This window comes from Ornithorhynchus anatinus, chromosome X5 (genome assembly GCF_004115215.2).
Source record: "Ornithorhynchus anatinus isolate Pmale09 chromosome X5, mOrnAna1.pri.v4, whole genome shotgun sequence".
Classification (NCBI taxonomy): Eukaryota; Metazoa; Chordata; class Mammalia; order Monotremata; family Ornithorhynchidae; genus Ornithorhynchus; species Ornithorhynchus anatinus.
Window position 1 is genome coordinate 37,509,841 of NC_041753.1, and position 18,760 is coordinate 37,528,600.

At 43.6% G+C, this 18,760-nt stretch overlaps 1 protein-coding gene and 1 non-coding gene across 3 annotated transcripts in view; one reads left to right on the forward strand and one right to left on the reverse strand.

The window, feature by feature from the left end:
- LINGO2 (leucine rich repeat and Ig domain containing 2) overlaps positions 1-18,760 on the reverse strand; it is a 900,663-nt gene that overhangs the window by 17,305 nt on the left and 864,598 nt on the right. The window lies entirely within an intron of this gene.
- Positions 15,178-15,315, forward strand: LOC114808428. The gene has a single exon (XR_003756276.1). It is a non-coding gene; the product is annotated as a small nucleolar RNA SNORA7 (small nucleolar RNA).

Below are 18,760 nucleotides of genomic sequence, written 5' to 3' on the forward strand. Positions count from 1 at the left end.
GCATAGCCAATCCCCAAGTTGAGGTATGCCTGGGGGCAGTCTCTCAATCCCATATTGAACCTTCTGGCTGCTGCCACTTCCACCATCGTGGTTACACCCGTGATAATTGGGGAAAGGAAGGCACACAATGTGGAGGCGCACCTAACTCTGCTGATATCGGACCACTGGCAATTTGAAGGCATGATCCTGGGGACTTTGGTAAGCCTAGTAGGCAGGTTGGTGGGGGGCTCAGAGGCCACCCTCTCCTCAGGGACTAGGAAAAAACAGGTGGCAGTCTCTCAGGGTGCAGGGAAAGGGACATTCTTTTTGCATTTGCTTTTTTGGCTGTGTTTGGGACAACTGCTCTACTTGACCGTCCAATGATTTATGAAGCACTGGGAATGGAGCTGCAGTTTCTTTCTTGGCCCAAGCTATGCCAGGCTCATAACAAGTGTGACCTGTGAGGCTGGGGGCAGGGCTGACAAGCCTGCAAGAGAAGCCATTCTGCCTCCCATAAAGTAAGCTCTCCTTAAGAAATTCTCCCCTGCTTGTAGCAATGTTCCACTCTTGCTGACTATGCGATGGCAGCCAGGGCTGGGGAGTCATGCTCTTGTTCATCCCTATGACCCGGAGCACATCCAGGCAAAGGAGAAACTACAGGAAGAGGGAGGCAGGAAGGCATGTGACCAGAGGAGTGAAGGGGAGAATCAGTCTCAGTGTTTATTTACCCAGATAATGCTTACTATTGAAGGTTTACTGACTTTTACTAAAAATCTTAAATCATACATTCAGATATCTGACTTTTGGATTTTATTCATTCATTCATTCAATAGTATTTATTGAGCGCTTAATTTCTCTATACACCCGAGGTTATCATAAAAATCAACGATTTATTTCTCAGGTTGTAGTCTTTTCTAAAATAGAAGCCTCCATATTCAGGCTTTTTGCCTCTGGCCTCTGTTTTTCCCCTGTTCAGAATCAGGTTATCGATGGTCCATGTCCTGGTTCAAAACACAAGTTCATCTTGCATTTAATTTACTGGCAATTAGCAAAGCTTGTCCTAAATCATTAATTAATAGTCCTGTTTTATTTCTCCGGAAACACTACTCGCTGCTCTGTTCTTTGTTTATTCTAATCCCTTTGAAATGCAAATCATTAGTTCAACTCCAAGGACTCTGAGCTCTCCTTTTCAGCTAAATGCAAATCCTTGGACACACAGAATAAGTGTACAGCACCTATCCTATTTAAGCTTTTAAAGATAAAAGCATCATTTGTCCAGCCTTGAGGCTGGTTTCTTTGAAATTGACAGGATCAATTAAAGGATGACTTGCTCCAAGTGTCTGATGCTCTCTCAAAACCTTGGTTTCCCTGCAGGAAAGAAACCCTTTCAGTCCTCCAAGGGGACAAGAAAAGAAGACCAGTACAATTGGTGTCAGATACCTGCTTTAGACCTGTAAACACGAGAGGTACTGGTGCCCGAACAAAACAACTTAGTCATGAATAATTGCAGTTGTCTCTTGATTTGCACCTGTAAATCTTCCTCCAAAGACCACTGGAGAGGTAGGGGAAGATCCCATATCTAATTGGAAGGGAACTCCAGTTTTTGCTTGATTCATCAGCCCAAATCAGTGAAATCAAATCAATTGAAAGAAGGTAATATCGGGTAGGCTACCACTCTGGAAGCTTAATGCGTTTACGGCAATTTAATGAATGTGTAGGAAGCCCCCATGAATATCGAAATTGGCTGTTCAATGCTGTGCGATCAGAATGGTGAATTGACTGTGAGAACCTTCACCATACCTTTTTATTTAGTGTAAGTAAAGCCTTATCTTCTTGAAAGATCCAAGCAAAGACAAGGATTCAGCAGGCAGCTTCATGTTGGTTTTCGTTTGGCTTCCGATTCTGTCTATACTAGAATTCCAACGGTGCAATTGTGTGGTTCTAAAAGCATATGCATTAGAACTGGTAAGCAGAGATAGAGTGGTATAACAGAGATGGGGCAGCAGTCTTGAGAAAACTTTATTCTTTCCCCTAACTGGAACAATAAGTTATACTGATGCCGAATTTTTATGTCTAGAAATATTCTTTTTCAAAATTCTTGACAATCATAGATTCTGATGCAATATGTTTTATTCTCATTCTATTGATGATCAAATGGAGACATACGATATTCAAACTAGCCTTCAGCTACACAGGAAATCAGTGATCAGGATAAGGTCTCAGAATTATGCATTTCCACTTGGGGCTTTAGTGCTGTGCCATACACCCTGTGCCTTTACATTGAAATCTGATGTAGCCATGCTTCCTGATGGCAAATCATTGCAAATCAAATACACATGTACAGTACATCAACAGTATTAGAAATGGAAGCTCAGTGATCAAATCCAATGCCCGAGAGAATACATTCAGGTTAGGGGTTGATGAATAATTTGGTTGACCTTTGGGTTGAATGTTCTATGAAAATAAGATTTTATCTTTGGGGGCTGGGGTGGGTGGGAGGCAATCTTACTTTACTTCAACTCTCAGTGATCGATCTTGCTGTCATTTCATGCTGATTCTCAATAAAATGTCTGATTCTGTCATACTTATGTGAAACTGATTTGAAATCAGTTGGTATCAACTAAGTTTTTCATTGGCATCCTCAAAGTTTCAAAGGTTTCTCTGTTCTGATCCTGCTCGATCTCTCTGCCGCATTTGATAATATTGCCCTTCCTTTTCTCCTCAACACTCTACTCAACCTTTTTTCTGTTTTTGAATATTTCCTCTACTGACTTGTTCTCTTCTCCCTCCAGCCCTGTGACCTTTGAAGGAGGCATACTCCATTTCTATAAAGGAATGAACTAGAGAAAAGGTATTAAATGCCCATGAGAGACTTTGGTTAGATATAAGAACTTCCTTCCTATCAGACTTGAGGGAGAAGAAGAAGAAGAAGAATTATGGTATTTAAGTGTTTACTATGTGCCAGGCACTGTACTATAAGCACCGGGGTAGATAGAAGCAAATTTGGTTGGACACAGTCCCTGTCCGACGTGAGGCTCACACTCTCAATCCCTATTTTATAGATGAGGTAACTGAGACCCAGAGGAGTAAAGTGGCTCAGGGTCACACAGCAGAAATGTGGCAGAGCTGGGATTAGAATGCATGACCTTCTGCCTCCCAGGTCCATGCTCTATCTAGTACACTATGCTGCTTCTCTAAAATAAAGCTACTCAAGAAGATTGGGGATTCTCCATAGCTGGACATCTGTTAAAAAAATATATATATTGGCACCCAGCTGTCCCAGGTAGCTTCTATGTGAAGGCAGAAAGCTGTACTAGATCAGTCCCTGTTTCCCCAATCCTCAAGAACCTCCACTGGAATGGTGTTTATTAAGTGCTTACTGTGTCCAGAGCACTGTACTAAGGACTTGGAAAAGTAAAACAGAATTGATAAATTGCCCACAAGGAGATTACAGTCTACACAGGAAGATGGGGTGCCTGCAGCTTTAGGCTTCCATTAGTAGATATTTGAAATTTCAAGAAATCACTATTCAAGATCAAATAAAAATTCTGTTAAAATTTAGAAATGACTGACTTCCGAGTCTGTGGGTAGCAGATACATAACTACTAAATAATAAAATCAGAGCGTTTTTATTATTCTAAATAATAAAATCAGAGCATTTTTATTATTCTTGTTTTCCCTGATCTTTTTTAGAGGCAGAAGTGACTGGATGTAGCTTCCCTTTGGCTTGTCATTCTATCCTCTTGGCCTCTCACGATTGTTATTCCCTCTTCCTTTGGTTTTTGGCTCTTGCTTCTCTTTCTCTGGTTTAACATACACAGTTGCAGCTTATGCATTAATGACAATTTCTTTATCAATTTATGATAGTCTTTTTTTATAATGCAGACAATGGAACAATCATACATGTGGAAGTCACTTTAAAGCAGTGTCAGCTCTCTCCTCCTTACTTATCCTCGCTCTCTTTTGCTAACTCAGCCTGCATACTTTCTTCCTCTAATACCAATCTACTCACTGTTCTCATCTCTCTTTTCATTGACCCTGTTCTCACAATCTTCCTTCTGCTTGGAACTCCCTATCCCTTCACATCTGGCAGACCACTGGTCTCCCCATCTTCAAAGAGCTACTAAAACCACAAAAAGCCTTCCCTGACAGTCAATTGATGGTATTTATTGAGTACTTTCTGTATGCAGAGCTTTGTACTAAGCATTTGGGAGAGTAAAATATCTCTCCTTTCCCCAACCTATATCATTCCCTACCGTATCACCTAAGTATTTAGATCTTTATACTTGACTGTTTTCTCTACCTGTAATTTATTTTAATGTTGGTCATTCCTACTAGACTGTAAAATTACCCAATTGAGGTCAGGGATCGTGTCTATTTACTCTATTGTCTTCCCCCAAGTGTTTGGTGTAGTGCTCTACACAAAGTAAGTGCTCAATAAATACCATTGATTGAACAATTAATCAGTCTTTAATCCATTTTGGGGATGTTTAATTCCACTGACAGTAGAGAAGCAGTATGGTTTAATGGAAAGAGCACAGCCCTGGGAGTCAGAGGACCTGGTTTCTAAACTCAGATCTGCCACATCTGCTGTGTGACCTTGGGTAATTTAACTTCTCTGTGCTTCACTTACCTCATCTGTAAAATGGGGATTTAAGACTCTGAGCCACGTGTGGGTCAGGGACTGTATCTAATCTGAATAGCTGGTATCTACTCCAGTACTTAGTACACTGCCTAGCACATAGTGCTTAATAAATACTCTACATATGTGTGGGTGTACATATATTTATACACATATACACACACATACCCATACAATGACAAAGTTTTCTTTTTTTCTATTTATATATGAATAATTTTATTTGCAACTTGGTAAACATTTCTGAAATCAGAGATTCTGGCATTATGCTAAATATTATGTGTGCTAATGTGTGCTAATTATCTTCATTTGTATAAATCATCTTGAAACAAAACCAATAGGTGACTGAGAAGTCATCTTTGACTCGTCTCTCTCGTTCACCCCACACATCCGATCCGTTACCAAGACCTGCCGGTCTCACCTTTATAATATCGCCAAGATCCGCCCTTTCCTCTCCACCCAAACGGCTACCTTACTGCTACAAGCTCTCGTAATATCCCGGCTAGACTACTGTGTCAGCCTTCTCTCTGATCTCCCTTCCTCCTCTCTCGCCCCACTCCAGTCTATTCTTCACTCCACTGCCCGGCTCATCTTCCTGCAGAAACTCTCTGGGCATGTCACTCCCCTTCTTAAAAACCTCCAGTGGTTGCCTATCAACCTCTGCCCAAAACAAAAACTTCTCACTCTAGGCTTCAAGGGTCTCCATCACCTTGCCCCTTCTTACCTCTCCTCCCTTCTCTCTTTCTACTGCCCACCCCGCATGCTCCGCTCCCCTGCCGCCCACCTCCTCACTGTCCCTCGGTCTCGCCTATCCCGCCGTCGACCCCTGGGCCACGTCCTCCCGCGGTCCTGGAATGCCCTCCCTCCTCACCTCAGACAATCTAATTCTCTTCCCCTCTTCAAATCCCTACTTAAAGCTCACCTCCTCCAAGAGGCCTTCCCAGACTGAGCTCTCCCCTTTTCCCTCTGCTCCCTCTACTCCCCCCTCACCTCTCCACAGCTAAGCCCTCTTCTCCCCCCTTTCCCTCTGCTCCTCCCCCTCTCCCATCCCACCCCCTCAGCACTGTACTCGTCCGCTCAACTGTATATATCTTCATCACCCTATTTATTTTGTTTAATGAGATGTACATCACCCTGATTCTATTTATTTGCCATTGTTTTAATGAGACGTTCTTCCCCTCCACTCTATTTATTGCCATTGTTCTTGTCTGCCTGTCTCCCCCGATTAGACTGTAAACCCGTCAAAGGGTGGCGACTGTCTCTATCTGTTGCCGATTTGTACATTCCAAGCTCTTAGTACAGTGCTCTGCACATAGTAAGCGCTCAATAAATACTACTGAATGAATGAATGAAGAAAAAATGAGAGTTTGAGAGTTCCTCCTCTGATATCACAACTGAATTTAAGGAAAAAGACAACTCTTAGGACTGGTTTACCCAAATACTTCATCCCTAACCCTTTGTATGGCACAGGTCATATTTATTGGGAAATCCACTACTCAAGCAACTCTTTCAGGTGGGGTTTAGTAGCAGGTAGGTGACTATGTTATGGCATGGGCTATACGTGTATTCAGTTGTCTGTGCACCTGCTTTCAATGCTCGTGGGATCCCTCTCTGCACCCTTTTCCCTTAATAATGTTCATTCACCGCCCCTCCTGTGGTCTACATTATCTGTGGCTTTCTCACACTCAACTTTTCCTGGACTATAAACATCCTCAGGATCCACCTCTAAGCATTACCTTTAGAACTAATGAATGTTCTGGGGCTGCACTGGGTTAATCCATGCTAGAATTTTGATTTCACCTGAAAGGAACAGGTTTTTAGGACTATTTTACCAATATGACTTGTATTAGAGTTGACCTAGGTTAAATAGGAAGTTTGGACACAAGAAAAGCAGGAAATATTTTACTGTCAATTCTTGAACCATGCCCAATTTGGAGTCATTCATCATCATCACTTATTTTTTTTAATCCATCTGAGACAATAGTTGGTAATTAGGAACTGTGCCAGCACTCGGGAAAATTGTTGCTTAGACTCTGGGCCCGAGGATGATCACCTTCAAGTCTGCAGTCCCAGCAGATCACCAATGCCTTTTAGCATATTTATAAAGGAACAGTGCCTGGCATTTAACAGTAAGCATTAAATAGATACCATAGAAAAAAAACCTTACTAACAGCGTGGCTCAGTGGAAAGAGCCTGGGCTTCGGAGTCAGAGGTCATGGGTTCGAATCCCAGCTCTGCCACTTGTCAGCTGTGTGACTGTGGGCAAGTGACTTCACTTCTCTGTGCCTCAGTTACCTCATCTGTAAAATGGGGATTAACTGTGAGCCTCACATGGGACAACCTGATTACCCTGTATCTACCCCAGCGCTTAGAACAGTGCTCAGCACATAGTAAGCGCTTAACAAATACCAACATTATTATTATTATTAGAAGCCACCTGATTGGAAGAAAGATAAACTTTGTGTCACCTGGAAGAGTTCTGGCACTGGGTCATTACCCCAAGTGTTGAAGAGTACAATAGAAGTAAGACTTACATTCCCTACCCTCAAAGAGCTTACAAGCTAATGGAGGAGTAGGGTGGTTTTAAAGAAACTGGGGTGGGGTAACTGGGGATGGGGCAACTTCACTTCCCTGCTCAGAAGGTCTCACTCATATGGGTTCCCAACCCTGCCATAGCAAAGCCTTTTTAGGATTCTAGCACTGCTTTATTTATTAGAGAAGCAGCGTGGCTCAGTGGAAAGCGCACGGGCTGGGGAGTCAGAGATCATGGGTTCAAATCCCGGCTCAGATGCTTGCCAGCTGTGTGACTTTGGGCAAGTCACTTAACTTCTCTGTGCCTTAGTTACCTCATCTGTAAAATGGGGATGAAGACTGTGAACCCCACATGGGACAACCTGATCACACTGTATCCTCCCCAGTGCTTAGAACAGTGCTTTGCACATAGTAAGCGCTTAAATGCCATAATTATTATTATTATTATTAGCAAGTCCAGTGAAATAACTGCAGCTTCCATCCTTTTTTTTTAACCACTCAATCTCCAATGGCTCCTTCCCCTCTGCCTTCAAACATGCCCACGTCTCCCCCATCCTAAAAAAAACCCGCTCTCGACCCCACTTCCCCTTCCAGTTATCGCCCTATTTCCCTACTACCCTTCCTTTCCAAAATCCTCGAACGAGTCATCTACAGTCTCTGCTTAGAATTCCTTAACTCCCATTCTCTCCTGGACCCCCTCCAATCTGGCTTCCGTCCCCTCCACTCTACCGAGACTGCTCTCTCTAAGGTCACCCATGACCTCCTTCTTGCCAAATCCAATGGCTCTTACTCCATTCTAATCTTCCTTGACCTCTCTGCTGCCTTTGGCACTGTCGACCATCCCCTCCTCCTCCACACCTTATCTCACCTTGGCTTCACGGACTCCGTCCTCTCCTGGTTCTCCTCTTATCTCTCTGGCCGGTCATTCTCCGTCTCCTTCACAGGCGCCTCCTCCCCCTCCCATCCTTTAACTGTTGGAGTTCCTCAAGGGTCAGTTCTTGGCCCTCTTCTGTTCTCCATTTACACTCACTCCCTCGGTGAACTCATTCGCTCTCACGGCTTTGACTACCATCTCTATGCAGATGACACGCAGATCTACATCTCTGCCCCGTCTTCTCCCCCTCCCTTCAGGCACGCATGTCCTCCTGCCTCCAGGATGTCTCCACCTGGATGTCGGCCCGCCACCTAAAACTCAACATGAGCAAGACTGAGCTCCTCATCTTCCCTCCCAAGCCCGGTCCTCTCCCAGACTTCCCTATCACCGTGGATGGCATGACCATCCTTCCTGTCTCTGAGGCCCGCAATCTCGGTGTCATCCTTGATTCGTCTCTCTCGTTCACCCCACACATCCTATCCGTTACCGAGACCTGCCGGTTTCACCTTTATAATATCGCCAAGATCCGCCCTTTCCTCTCCACCCAAACGGCTACCTTACTGCTACAGGCTCTCGTTATATCCCGGCTAGAGTACTGTGTCAGCCTTCTCTCTGATCTCCCTTCCTCCTCTCTCGCCCCGCTCCAGTCTATTCTTCACTCTGCTGCCCGGCTCATCTTGCTGCAGAAATGATCTGGGCGTGTCACTCCCCTTCTTAAACACCTCCAGTGGTTGCCTATCAACCTCCGCTCCAAACAAAAACTCCTCACTCTAGGCTTCAAGGCTCTCCATCACCTTGCCCCTTCCTACCTCTCCTCCCTTCTCTCATTCTACTGCCCACCCGCACGCTCCGCTCCTCTGCCGCCCACGTCCTCACGTCCCGCGGTCTCGCCTATCCCGCCGTCGATCCCTGGGCCACGTCCTCCCGCGGTCCTGGAATGCCCTCCCTCCTCACCTCCGCCAATCTAATTCTCTTCCCCTCTTCAAATCCCTACTTAAAACACCTCCTCCAAGAGGCCTTCCCAGACTGAGCTCCCCCCTTTTTTCCCTCTGATCCCTCTACCCCCCTTCACCTCTCCACAGCTAAACCCTCTTCTCCCCCCTTCCCTCTCCTCCTTCCCCTCTCCCATCCCACCCCTTCAGCACCGTACTTGTCCGCTCAACTGTATATATCTTTACCGCCCTATTTATTTTGTTTATTTTGTTTAATGAGATGTACATCACCCTGATTTTATTTAGTTGCCATTGTTTTTACGAGATGTTCTTCCCCTTGACTCTATTTATTGCCATTGTTCTTGTCTGCCCGTCTCCCCCGATTAGACTGTAAGCCCGTCAAAGGGCAGGGACTGTCTCTATCTGTTGCCGACTTGTTCATTCATTCATTCAATAGTATTTATTGAGCGCTTACTATGTGCAGAGCACTGTACTAAGCGCTTGGGATGAACAAGTCGGCAACAGATAGAGACAGTTCCTGCCGTTTGACGGGCTTACAGTGGAGATGGACAGACAAGAACAATGGCAATAAATAGAGTCAAGGGGAAGAACACCTCGTAAAAACAATGGCAAGTAAATAGAATCAAGGCGATGTACAATTCATTAACAAAATAAATAGGGTAGTGGAAATATATACAGTTGAGCGGAGGAGTACAGTGCTGTGGGGAGGGGAAGGGAGAGGTGGAGGAGCAGAGGGAAAGGGGGAAAAGAGGGTTTAGCTGCAGAGAGGTGAAAGGGGGGGTGGTAGAGGGAGTAGAGGGAGAAGGGAGCTCAGTCTGGGAAGGCCTCTTGGAGGAGGTGAGTTTTAAGTAGGGTTTTGAAGAGGGGAAGAGAATTAGTTTGGCGGAGGTGAGGAGGGAGGGCGTTCCAGGACCGCGGGAGGACGTGACCCAGGGGTCGACGGCGGGATAGGCGAGACCGAGGGACAGTGAGGAGGTGGGCGGCAGAGGAGCAGAGCGTGCGGGGTGGGCAGTAGAAAGAGAGAAGGGAGGAGAGGTAGGAAGGGGCAAGGTGACGTAGAGCCTTGAAGCCTAGAGTGAGAAGTTTTTGTTTGGAGCGGAGGTTGATAGGCAACAACTGGAGGTCTTAAGAAGGGGAGTGACATGCCCAGAGCGTTTCTGCAGGAAGATGAGCCGGGCAGCGGAGTGAAGAATAGGCTGGAGTGGGGCGAGAGAGGAGGAAGGGAGATCAGAGAGAAGGCTGACACAGTAGTCTAGCCGGGATACAACGAGAGCCCGTAGCAATAAGGTAGCCGTTTGGGTGGAGAGGAAAGGGCGGATCTTGGCGATATTGTATAGGTGAAACCGGCAGGTCTTGGTAACGGATAGGATGTGTGGCGTGAACGAGAGATGCTTAGTACAGTGCTCTGCACATAGTAAGCGCTCAATAAATACTATTGAATGAATGAATCCTTTTAGAGTTTTCCTCTAAAGTTTAGAGGCAAAAAATAACTTTGCTCGTCACCTCTACCTTGCAGTAGTAGTGTGGATGAGAACTAAGAGAACAAGGCTTGTATATTGGAGGAACATCGTGACTTGCATAGGTCTGCTATGGTGGTGATGTTTAACTGTTATTGGGCAAATTAAAAGTAATATATTTTTGTCGGCTGTGTGACTGTGGGCAAGTCACTTAACTTCTCTGTGCCTCAGTTCCCTCATCTGTAAAATGGGGATTAAGATTGTGAGCCCCACGTGGGACAACCTGATTCCCCTATGTCTACCCCAGCGCTTAGAACAGTGCTCGGCACATAGTAAGCGCTTAACAAATACCAACATTATTATTATTATTTTCTCTAATGCCAAGGAAGATTGTGTATTACTGCTGAAAAATGTTACAGCCTTGACTGTGTAGTGGAACGAAGTTATGTGTGCCAAGGCAGGCAAGAGATTGGTTATTAGCCAATGAGATTTCTTTCACCTAGATGAATGACTAAAATGTATTTGAATAATTAAAAAAAACAACAGTTGCATCAACTGTGTGAATTTTTTTTCTGCAGCTGAGCAAGCTTGCTACCAGCTGTTCTCTTTGTAATTTGTATAGAAAGACTGCCAGTCAAAGTAAGGAATAAATGCAGAGGAGATATATATATTTTCAGTTATTATATGGTGAGTCTCCCTCTCACATTGTCTGTCATTAAATCTTGAATTTTATTGCTTTTTCTTCCAAACATTCTCTGTATCCCCCCAGTTCTTTCCATGCAGTCAGCCACTGGTCTGGGCACTCACTAAATTCGATTGAATGAATATACTGGCTAGATTATCTCCTCCAATGTCTCCCCTCTCCAGTCCATTCTTCACTCGGCTTTCCAGATAATCTTTCTAAAATGCCATTATGCATTTCTTTTCCCTTTGATTTCTACCCATTCCTCTCCACATCAAGCAGAAACTCCTGACTACATCCCAGCTCACATTTTCATTGTGCCTTGTTCTTGATTTCCTATCTCTGACCCACAGCTGACACCCATTTTCCTGTCTGGAATGCCCTCCCCTTTCTGTACTAGGTGCTCTCCCCATTCTTCAAAGCCCTTCTGAAATTTCACCTCTTCCCAGGGTTTTTCCCCAATTAAGTTTTCTTTTCCCTAGATCATGAACTCCCAAGGATCATCTCATCACTTTTGCACCACCCCCACATTTATCCAATACAATTAACTACCAGCAGAAGAGGTGACTATCCCTTTATCTAAAGGCGTTAAAAAAAAGTGATGGGGATAACTCTGCAATCTCACCAGATTGACAAAAGGTAGATCAATCAATTGTATTTATTAATAATAACAATCATGGTATTTGTTAAGCACTTATTATGTGCCAAGCACTGTTCTAAGCGCAAGGTAATCAGGTTGTCCTACATGGGGCTCACAGTCTTCATCCCCATTTTAGAGATGAGGAAACTGAGGCACAGAGAAGTTAAGTGGCTTGCCCAAGGTCACACAGCAGACAAGTGGCACAGTTGGGATTAGAACCCACATTCTCTGACTCCCAAGACCGCATTCTTTCCATTAAGCCATGCTGCATCTCTGCTTTATTGAGAGTTTACTGTGCACAGAGCCCTGTACTAAGCACTTGGGAGAGAACAACGGAAAAGACACATACCCTAGTCCCAGACTACCACCCCCATCTTGCCATACCTGACCCTATGCAGCCTCTTGTGCCATTCTTCCTCCTCTTCCCTGAGCCTGGTGTGATGAGCAGAGTGTGGACATGGGTGTGAGGAATATTAATTTTTTCATGCCAGCATGATAATACTAGCTAGAACCAAGGAGAGATGAAAAATAGGACTCCCCTACCCTAAAAACCAAATCAAACAAACACAAAATCCAACCCCAAAACAGTACCCAGAGAAAATGTGCGAGGTGAACTGGATGCAAAGAGAAGTTTAACAAGGTGCAAAATGCAGCTAAACAAGCTGCTAACCGTACCGCTCAAGGGGCGGGTGCAAAACGGATGCTGATCTTAACGAGGTGCTAACTGTACATCTCAAGGGGGAGGATGGAAAGTGGAGTTTAACAAGTTGCAAAGAGGGGTTTAACAAGGTGCTAACTGCGCCTCTCAGGGGGGCGGGGTGGAGTTGTACTGGAGTTTCCTCGCATCCCCCAGGTCATCGGAGCCTCCTCACCCATGAATCCCACCCACTCCTGATTGTGGGGGGTGGGAGTGGGGGGACGGAGGACAGCCATAAGATCTATATGATGTGGTTTTGATCCTAAATTGCCGTTTAAAATAAGGGAACTCCATTTACACGGAACAGATAGATTTTATTGCCTGTTAACAAAAACGCAGTAGGGCCCAACTCTATCCTTGTTGAGGAAAGAAGGGGATGCGTTGAGAGCAGGGAAGTCCAAGCCTGGTGACAACCAGCAGCTGAGTTTTATTATTAATTAGTTTCCCACAGGGAGTGAAATTACCAGATGTGCACCTTGCAAAGCCATCTTGCTTGCTGCTAAGTGCATTACTCCCCTACCAAGTACACACACCAGATCACAGCTTGAGCATTTAACTTTTCCAGGAATATTTGTCAGCCTCCTAACCTAACTAAAGATTTTTGTCCTCTCTTCCTTTTTTGAGACTGTGCCAAAGCACTTCTTTTTTTAAAGATGAAGTTGATGAATAACTTATTTGAATTTCATTTCATTCAGAGATGCAGAGGGACAAACCAGAAAACATCTCCCTTCTTCCGCAAAGCAAATAACTCAATTTCCTCCTCCAATCAACTGTTCTTATTTTATCTTCCATACATATCCTGATACTGTATTTCCCTTAACTGTAATTTAGTTTAATGTCTTCCCCTGTAAACTTACAGCTCCTTATGGCCAGGTACTGAATCTACCAACTCTTTGGTATTGTACTCACTCTCCCGAGTGCTTAGTACAGTGTAAACACTCAATAATACAATTGATTATCTTAACATTTGACTATCAGCTGAATCTGTGTTGAAGCGAAGGATGGAAGGAAGGATGATCTTCAGGGAACCTAGTTAGCCACATGGTTGTAGTGATCGATAACTGGGGCTTGATTTGGAAAAGGTAGAGGAAGAACTAACAGAATCACAGATTTAGTACTTTATGAGGATGGAGAAAGGGGGCTGAAAAGTGAATTCTGAGGTGGCATAGGGATGGGAATCAGATGGTGATTGTTCCTTTTTTTAAAAGTTGAAGTCCATTTTAAACACAGTCCTTCCAAAATTTTTATGTGCCAGGTATTCCCTGATGAGGGGTGCTATGGCAACCTCCACATTATTACATATGCTGTTAGAGTGTAAACCCTTTCACTTTAAGCTCCTTGTGTACAAGGAACAGGCCACTTTCCTATTTTGTACTTCCCATGTGCCCAATAGATGCTCTAAAGTACTATAATACGCCCATTAATACACCCTGCACCTGTTTGTAGGCTGCAGGATCATATTTGGTTTCTGTAACAAGTGACTGCTTCAAGAGGCCTGGCCAGATCCATTGGGATCAACCTTTAATTTTGCAGCATCAAAGTGTGGGAATGGAGGGGAGTAGGAGGTTTCTTTTCAGTTTTCTCAGTGCCTCTAGGTCCTGATCTCTTAATCACTTTTCTATTTCAGATGGCAGACATTCTCAATCTCACTTCCTTCTCTGTAAGTGCAGCAAGGATTTGCATTGCTCTTCTCAGATTATGCAGTGAACCCTGGTATTTCTTAGCTGTCAAATATTGCATTTAATTTATGCAATATATTTTGTTCCAGTGACATCCAGAAAATATAATTCACTTTTTTTAGGAATTCAATTCTAGTTTACCTCTCAATGTTAAAAAAGTGATCATAAGAACCAACTATTTATTATATATGAAGGAGGATTATTGTTGTTACTCTAAAATTTCACTTTCAAGGATACATTCTTATGTTATTTTAGCCTTAGTAGGCACACACTCGAAATCTAGGTTTGCACAGTAAATAGGATTCAGAATAAATTTGTAATTTTCCCATTTATTCCATAAATTGCATGAAAAAGTATGAAAACCTGTTCTTTTCCAGGTAAGAAAAATACAAAAGGGGAAGATTAATTTCCTGTTTCTAACTGCGTTCAAATTGTTCCGTATTCTGGGGTTGTATCTGTTCCTTCACAGTCTTCTGCAATAGAAAATATTTCCTTATTCTAACGTAGTCAGCTACACTGAAATTTAATTGATCTACCCAATCCTTTGCCAAAGAGGGCTTTTAGTTTCTTCTGATCTATCACTGCCAGATGTGCCCATGTTCTAGAATCAATCAATCATATTTATTGAGCACTTCCTCTGTGCAGAGAACCTTACATAGTGCTTTGGAGAGTACACTAAAACAGAGTTGGTAGACAAGTGCCCTGCCCAGAAGGGGCTTACAGTGCAGAGAGAGAGACAGACATTAATATAAATGAATAAATTATGGATATGTACAAAAGTGCTGGGGGGCTGAGGGAGGGTTGACTAAAAGTGGCAAATCTAAGTACCAGGGCATTGCGAGTAGGAGAAGTGAAAATGAGGGCTCAGTTGGGGAAGGGCTCTTGGAGCAAGTGTGCTTTTAATTAGGCTTTGAAGGTAGGGAGAGGGATTGTCAGATCTCAAGTGAGAGGGAGTTCTAGGCCAGAGGCAGGATATGGGTGAGGGGTTGGTGGCGAGATGGATGACATCAAGGAACACTGACTAGGTTGGCAGTAGAGGAGCAAACCCCTCTCAGATTTGCACCTGGAGAGTTTCTAGTACTCTACCAGTCTCGACTATGGGAGAGAGAGTCAGGCAGAGGCCTGCCCATTCCATTCCTAACTTGGGCAGTAGCTAGCAAGTGGAAGGCAATCTGCTACAAGTCAAAACACACCTGTGCTGGGCAGCAGCGGTATGGCAGAGAGTCAAGGGCAGAGACTCAAGTTTACTCTGTGGATGGAGGTAATGGTAAACCACTTCCATATTTTTACCAAAAAAACTCTATGGATACACTTAGAACAATTGCAGATGGAGAATGGGGCGTTCTGGGAGACGTGTCTCTGGAAATGATGCGATGGTATAAGACAAGAGGAGCAAAGTGTGCAAGGTAGGTTGTAGTAGGAAATCAAAGATGTAAGGCAGGAGGGGACAAAGTGACTGAGTGTCATTGAGTGCTATCAAAGGCAAATAAATGAAGTGACGGTCCAAAGGATGAAATAAAACAATCACTCGTATTTATTGAGCATTTAGTATGACATGTTCCCTGCCCACAAGGAGCTTATCAATGAAGAGGAGGTGTTTTCCCTCCTAGTGGAAAATCACAACCTGCACTATTCCTCCTTAGTATAAAGTATAATGAAATAATAATAATGATAATGGTATTTGTTAAATGCTTACTATGTGCCAAGCACTGTGCTAAGCGCTGGGGTATACACAAGGTAATCAGATGTCCCACGTTGGGCTCACAGTCTGAAACCCCATTTTACAGATGAGGTAACTGAGGCACAGAGAAGTTAAGTGACTTGCCCAAGGTCACAGAGCAGACAGTGGCAGATCTGGGATTAGAACCCACATCCTCTGACTCCCAAGCCCTGGCTATTTCCACTAAGCCACTGGGCATCCAGTTAGTAGTATCTATCAATCCATCATTCAGACATTGGTATTTGGCTATAATATGAAAGAATAGGGAAATATTGGCACTTTTACATGACTGTGAATCTTGGCCAACAGTGCTATTTCTGGAAGAACACAAGCTCATTGTGGGCAGGGAATGTGTTTATTGTTGCATTGAATTCTCCCAAAGGGCTTAGTGTAGTGCTCTGCTTGCAGTAAGCACTCAATAAATACGATTGAATGAATGAATCATGAGGAAATACTGAAATGCAGAGCACTTGTATTAAGCTCTCGGGAGAGTGAGTAAAACAGAGTAAGTAGATGGGTTCCTTGCCCTTAAGGGGTTTACGGTGGGGTGGGGGTGGGGGGCAGGGATGAAGAAACTTTAACATAAATTAAAGGTAATGGAAGCAACAGAGTGTAAGGATTTGTACATAAGTGCTAGAAGGGTGGGGTTGAGTACCAAAGTATCTTCACTAAGATTCATTTGGCCTCTGTACATATGCTGGTATCTTTAAGACCTCCTACTATCAGATGGCAGGGGATACCATCACCTTGCGAGAGAAGAAATGGACAATTTTTCGGGAAAGCTCCCAAACTCTTCTACTCTTAAACAAGTGACCATGCTGCTTTACCCTAAAATGTAAAGAGCAGCAGGGGTGACTGCATCATTTGGAGGAGGACAGGTCATGCTGACAGTGAAGAGCAGAGACTAGGTCAGGAGCTGGTGAGGTGAAGGAGAGTTTGCCCATGCTGGAGTGGATGATCCACAGGCTTCATTTAGACAAGGTTGTAGGATAGGAAGAGAAGGGGCAGAAGGTGAAAATAGGTTAGATGAATGTGTACCAATGGGGGCTTGGCTTAGGGGTTCGGAGGGGCTGATGTGGCAGTGAGAGATGAATGGTTGTGATGAGCAGAGGGATGTCTCTGAACCTCAAAGATTGCAGTTTCCAATTCCTGCTCCTGAGTGACTGTAGCTGAGAGTTCAGCTTCCCAGTGTTTTAAAGGAAGTGAGATTTGCTCTGAATGCAGGTGGGCAGGGGAGGAGGAGAGGGACTGGGGAGGGCAGGGTCACAATGTGAGGCTTCCAGGTCCCAGAACAATTTAAGAAACATGTATTGAAACTCTGCCTACTAACACAAACTTGAACTATGTAAATTTTCATCACTTCTTGTTGGGGGTGAAATTTTAATTTGGCACTCCTTAAACAAATCTCAGCCAAGCACATTTCTCTTAAGCAGAGGGAGTTTTACATTACTAGTCATGTGGGATCCAGACATATTATTCAAAGCTTTGTGTGTTCTTCTCTCTGAGTTTTTTTTTTTCCTATTTCAGTTTTGGCCAAGCATATAAACACTGTGGTAAAGCTGCCCTGAGATTTCACCAGTGCACAAAATGAAAGGAAGATAAGAGACCAAAAAAAGAAAAATGAGGGGGAAAAAAAAAGAGTTGAAAACCTCTCTTCTCCTGATTATTGAGGCAATGGGTAAAGAAATGAGAGTCAAAAACAAGTACCTGAAGGGGTTATAAGATGCTGTCTATTGCTAATTATACCACTCTAGTGTGAAAAGGCTCCAAGCATCATGAAAATGCAGCTGAGTTTTACATTTTCATTCTCTTCTTTTTCAAGAAGTGGTAGGAAAGGAGAAGAGATGCTTAGATAGAGGACACAGATAGAAAGAAGCAGAATAAACTCACAGTAACTTCTAACAGCAAATATCAGAGTCAAGTCTAACAACTGGGGAGCAGCAGGCTGCCGAGAATACTTACACTATTCAGGCTGACTAATTCACTACTTCAGGAGATAGAGAACTCGAAGGGAGTCCAAGCATTTTTCAGCCGCACACCCTTATCTCCTCAAAAAGAAAATTGTTTGTTGCTTTTGCACTTTCCTGGGTTACCATGGCTCCCTGGTTACTAGCATAAATAAAAGTAAACAATTTAGGAGCATAAATTACAAATGAGAATTTTCTGGGGAGACCTTTCTATGGTGTATCCTCATAAGAAAAGTTCCATTAAAAAAAAAGTGTGTGTGGTAAATAGCACTCTATAAGTTTTTGAATATTTTACTATTGTGTTAGTGAAATATTTAAAGCTCCTATCTAAATTGTTCCCCTGTCATTCCGGAGCCTGAATATGTCATTCTCCAATATAACTGCCTGACAATATCTCATCGGCACAGTACCTCATGGAAAACATTCTGTGTCAGAGTGGAACAATTATTTGTTTTTTTTTCTCTCAATAATAAAGAGGAGAGACCTTAAATGAAATACACACCAATTCACTGTTAGAAATGCACCACAACATTTGCCCAAGATTCAGACTCTGCCAAATAAGCCCCAGGAGGCTGAAGTGAAAAACTAAAGCTTATTTTCTCTTTTTAGTAAGGTGTGAGCTTTGCCTTCTTGGTTTAATTTTTCCTCTAACTTGAAAATGTGTCAGAAACAGTCCTTTGGTTATAGATTATCTTAGAATCAAACCAAGTATTCCCCGGAATCAATCAATCGTATTTATTGAGTGTTTACGATGTTCAGAGCCTTGGACTAAGCACTTTGGAGAGGACAGTACAACAGAGCTCATAGGCACAATTCCTGCCTTCAAGGAGCTTACAGTCTAGAGGGGGAGACAAGATATTAAAATACATTATATATAGGGGAAATGGCAGAGTATAGAGATCAGCCCTTAAGTGCTGGGCGGTGGGGTGAGTATCACAGTG